Here is a 5,605-nt window from a genome sequence, read left to right as displayed (position 1 = left end):
ATTTTCTCAAACTTAAATTTATATCACTTATGAATATACATTTCATACTTTTCTCTTATTATCACAATTCCAATTTCAATTCGTAATTCTTCTCATTTCAATGCCTCAAATTCACATTTCAATTTTTCACCCTATTAACGTAATTTCGGACTTTGGCGGATACACGGATCCAACCAAACACACCAATATGGCACCCAGGCCTCATCGGATAGTTCAAGTAATAATTGACACCAGTGTCTCATCGGCCTAGTCAAGTAAAGTTGGTACCCAGTACCTTATCGAATCTATCCGAAGAAATATAGTGACACCCAGTGTCTCATCGACTCGAGGTCGAAGTATCCCTGAACACTTCCAATCCTATGGCATGCCAACTATATCCGACTCAGCCCGACTAGTTAATAGGGTATTCAATTCACTTTCTCAATCCTATATCACTTTCAATTCACAATTCAAATCACCAATCATTTTTCAATCAATACACTTTTCAAATAATTACATATTCCATAATTCACTTATTCAATTCAATTTGATTCAATTTGCATCACTTTCATTTTCACTCAATATTCATATCAATTTCACATACTTACCTCAAGTCTTACTTACCATACATAACAATAAAAAATTCAGCAATCAATAATAATTAAAATTCAAATTATAGTAATACACACCGTAATTCTCCCGTTTTAGTCCTCGATGACTTTCTCCTTTCCTTTCGATGCTGATGCTTCAGGTTCTTTGTTGGCTACGAAAATAATAATTTATAATCATCAATACAACATGATTCAATTTAATTCATGGGCCTAAACATGCAAATTTAACCATTTTTAATGTATATATATAATTTCACCATTAAGCTGTCTACTTGAGTCATTATTACTAAATTATTTATATCTTGAGCTACGAAACTCCAAATTAATATCCGTAAATTTTCCTTAAAACTAGACTCATATATCTTCTAACCATAAAATTTCCAAAATTTTTGGTCTAGTCATTTAGTACAGTTTATTAGTTAAATACTCCCCTGTTATTTCATTTGACAGTTCTGACCTCTCTCTACTAAAAATAAATTATCTCATTGTACAGAACTCGAACAAGGTTCTTGTTTATTTATTTTGAAACTAGATTCATTAAGGAGTTCACATATATAAATTACACTCCATAATAATTTTTGTACAATTTTTAATGATTTTCCAAATTTAAAACAGGGCATCTCGAAATCACCCCGAACCAGTCTTACAAAATTTCAAATATCTCTTGATTCATCAATTCATTGCTTACACTATTTATACTATAAGAAACTAGACTCAATAAGTTTTAATTACATATTTTTTTCATCCTCTAGTTCAATTTATACAATTTTTAGTGAATTTTCAAAATCAGACTATTGCTACTTCCCAAAACTGTTTTGATGTAAAATGTTAATAACCAAATTTATAACACCAATTCACACCTTATTCCTATTCAAATTTCATTTAAATTCAAATTTAACTATTAAATTTTCAACATATTTTCTTAATTCCGAATTTTCCTCAATTTAGTCCCTAAAACACAAAACTTATAGTTTACTTTGCAATTCAATCCTTACTTCATTTCTAACTTGAATTCCTATCAATTTAACCCCTAATTCATCTTTTTATTCAACATGAACAATATTTAGAAATCTAATAACTTTCAAAATATCAACTTAATTTCATCAAAACTTTGTTCTAAAGCTTTTAAAACATCAAAATTAAGAGAAAAGGACAAAATTTAGCTTACCAAATAAGTTTGAAGCTTCAAAATCTCAATTTTCCCTTTTTCTTTTCTTTCCCTTTTCTTCCCCTGTTTTTCGAATGCTCTCTGTTTCTTATTCTTCTTTGTTTCTTTTTTTTTCTTTTTCTTCATTTGTTTTATATACATATATGTATAATATTATTTAATAATAATAGTTAATAATAATTTATAATTTATAATTCAATAATAATCTAGAGAAATCTTTAGATTTTTTTCTTTGTTTGCCGCCTCAACTATACTAAATGGTCTATTTTCCATTTTGGTCCTCTTCATTTTCTTTTAATCTACAATTTAACTTTCATCCTTTATTCAATTTAATCCTTTTTACTAATTACTCTAAATTAAGCTAAATTTACTTAATTAAAACCTAATTAAACACACTACTAGACTCATAAATATTTTTTTAATAATTATTTTCGAACTTATTTCACTAAGACGGAGGCCCGATAACACACTTTTCTGGTGCCCAAGGATTTTGGGTCGTTACAGAGACACACGGCTAGTACACGGGCATGCGAGGCCATTTTGAAAGGGCATACAGTCTGGCACAAGGGTGCGTGGCTTGGCTGTGTGACCCAAGTCAGAGAGTTATACGGGTATGGACATGGGCTGGGACACGGCTGTGTGTTCCTATTTCGAATGCCTACACAGTCTAAGGCACGGGCGTGTCTCCTGGCTGTGTGAACCTTGTAGCTTTGAAAATTTTTAATATTTTTCGAAAAATTTCTTGAGTTTTCGAATTAGTCTCGATTTGTTTCTAAAGCGTATTTTGGGCTCGAGGGCTCGAAGAAGAGACAATGTATATGAGTTTGATTGGTTTATGACTTGAATATTATATGATATGAAATGCTTGTAATTTATATCTGTTTGATCGATAAACTTCGGTAATGCTCTGAAACCCTATTTCGGCGACGGACATGGGTTAGGGGTGTTACACTTTAATTTTAACATAATTTGATACCTTAACTTTTGTAATATCATTAATTAGTCTAAATATTTTATTTTAATCAAAATAATGATGCAAGTTTTTAGAATTATTAGTACTGTTAAAATTATTTATTAAATTTAAGTCTATTATAGTGTTACTTTTTTGTTACATAGATATGAAGTTTATTTTATTTTATTTTTCAAAATACAACACCAACAGGCAAAAAAAAATCTAACAATATTAACAAATAAACTTAAATTTTAAATTCGAAAGTAAAGTGAATAAATTCCTAATTTTTCAAATGGCAATAACCTCCAGTAAATATGATTAATAAATTTTAAAAATATTAAAATATCTAATTTTTAAAAAAATTAGCAAAATTTTTACATTTCTATGTTTTTGTAATTTCTAACTTTTTCTATTTGTAATAATATTTGTAATTCTTTATATTTGTAATTTTCTTTATACTTTTTAAAAAGTATAATTTTTCAAATGGTAGCGTCACATATAATAGTATTGGTTTCTTTAGATTGAATTGGAACATGACGCCCAAATAGCAAATGAGAAAAGGGACTAAGGCTTAATTTAGTATTGCTTGTGTTTGAGCAAAAGCTAAATTTTTTACTTTTGCTTTTGGCTAGTTTTTTTTTTCTTTTCTTAAAATCATTTTTGAAAAGCTTAAAAAACATCTTTTTTAACAATATTTTTAACTTAAAAGTGCTTTTTACCCTAAAAGTATTTATTAGAAGCAATACTAAATTGGCTAAACAATATTTTTATCTTAAAAATATTTCTTAAAAGCAATACTAAACTGACCTTAAGTATATTAAGTTGTCTCACAAATAGTGAAAGATACCTATAAAGGATGGGTTTGGATGGACTGTGAGATGTGATGCAGTACGTTTAGCTTACTAGTGATCAAATTGGTCAAGTCATTGATTTCTAATTTGATCGATTTAATCAGTTTGATTGTTACTCTAACCTATCCATTGTGAAAAACAATAAAAGAAATTATGAAAAAGATAAGTAAAATTGGAGAAATCAAAATAAAATTGAAAAAAAATAAAGAAAGCCAAAAAAAAAAAAATCTAAGAACACATGTAAATAACAATAATGTCATAAACATCAAATATACATTACAAATTAAATTAAAAATTTAAAACATTAACACTAAAATCTCAAATATTTTAAAATATTATCCAATATCCAGTATTCATCAACCAAAGCTTGAGAAGTGAGAGAAGATTGAAAAGAAGAGAAGCAAATAGACGACAGCAAAGAGCAATCGACACAGCTTTCAGTTTTGGTTTACGTATCTATTGCTCGAATTCTGGGGTTGCCTTAACTTCTATATTCTTTTAACTTTAGGTTTTTTATTCATTATTTTTTTATTTTGAGCTAGATTGGGTTTAGTGATTTTTTAGGGATTTAGGTTGGTTGTAGGGTTGGGTTTTTTCTAGTTTGAGTTAGAAAATTTGACCTCAAAATATAAAAACCGATTCGTTTACTTTTTTTTATGTCTTTCAGTTCACAATTTGTGACTCAATCGATTTTCCTGTACTCCGAATTAGTATCGATTTAAACTCATAATGTTTTATTTTACTAGTAAACTAATACATTTATGTGGTAAATTAAATTCATATTTCTTTTTTTAGATAAATAAATTAAAATTATGGAAAAGCAATGACTAGTTACGACTTCTTTATTTATAAAATGATATGAAAAAAATAAAAATAAAAATACTTTTCTTAAGCATAAATGCATATTGGCCCACAACACTTATCTCTTTTAACTCAAATTCTATAATAGTGAGAGAAAACCAACTAGGGGAATAACCTATTAAAGGCATTGGTGGAATAAGGAATTACCCTAATGACTAAAAAGACAAAAATCCCATTTCATTTCTCCATGTCAATCCCCATAACAAAACTCTCTATGTACAGGTTGATATGAGGTATTAGGACTTTTCCGTGGATGGGATTAGACTTTCATGGTTACACCATTTGCTCAGCCCGAAAATTGATAAAAAAATAGAAGATGTAGATAAAAATATAAGTTTAAAAAATATATTTAAATTAAAAATAATGTACATTTTCTAAATAAGTCGGATTTTAGCCAGAATTTTTTTTACCTAGCTCTAGTCCGACTTGAATCACATGTCTATATTATTTTTTGTATTTTTAATTTGTTAGAAAATATTTATTTAAATTATTTTAGTGTATTTGATGTATTATATTTTTAAATTTATTTTTATATAAAAAATAATCTAAAAAGATATTACAGTTGAATCGAGTTAGGCTTGAATTTAACATTTTTAATGTGGATCAAGTTTAGCAAAATTTAGACCCAATTTTTAGGTTGGGCTCAAGCCTAGAAAGTGGGCCTAAAATTTTGTATTGACATAATTTGGTTCATGATCAGATTTAGATGGGATTTGTTATTTTGAAGAAGAAAATCTTATGCTTTTTATTTTGGTTTTCAAAATTGGACTAGTGATAAAATTGGTTAGATCATCGATTTCTAATTTGATCGGTTTAATCAGTTTGATTATTATTCTAACCTGTCCACCGTGAAAAACGATTAAAAAATTATGAAAAAGATAAGCAAAGTAGGAGAAATCAGAATAAAATTAAAAAAAAAAAGAAAAAGAAAATCTAACAACACATATAAATAACAATAATGAATTAATTACATTAACACTAAAATTTCAAATATTTTAAAATATTATCTAATGTCCAATATTCATCGACCAAAGTTTGACATGTGAGAGAAAATTAAAAAGAAAAGAAGCAAATAGACGACAACACAGAGCAATCAAAAAACCTTTCGTTTTGGTTCAGGTATCTATTGCTTGAATTTTGGAGTTGCCTTAACTTCTATTCTTTTAACTTAAGGTTTTTTATT

At 27.5% G+C, this 5,605-nt stretch overlaps 1 long non-coding RNA gene across 1 annotated transcript; it reads right to left on the bottom strand.

Annotated features, from left to right (window-relative positions):
- Positions 1-395: 395 nt before the first annotated feature.
- On the bottom strand, positions 396-1,911 carry LOC128296566 (uncharacterized). The gene is made up of 2 exons (XR_008287198.1): positions 1,759-1,911; positions 396-742 (listed from the first exon to the last, which is right to left on the bottom strand). It is a non-coding gene; the product is annotated as an uncharacterized LOC128296566 (long non-coding RNA).
- Positions 1,912-5,605: the final 3,694 nt, after the last annotated feature.

The sequence above is a fragment of the Gossypium arboreum genome, chromosome 8 (genome assembly GCF_025698485.1).
Source record: "Gossypium arboreum isolate Shixiya-1 chromosome 8, ASM2569848v2, whole genome shotgun sequence".
Classification (NCBI taxonomy): domain Eukaryota; kingdom Viridiplantae; phylum Streptophyta; class Magnoliopsida; order Malvales; family Malvaceae; genus Gossypium; species Gossypium arboreum.
This window is presented reverse-complemented; position numbering and strand designations above follow the sequence as displayed.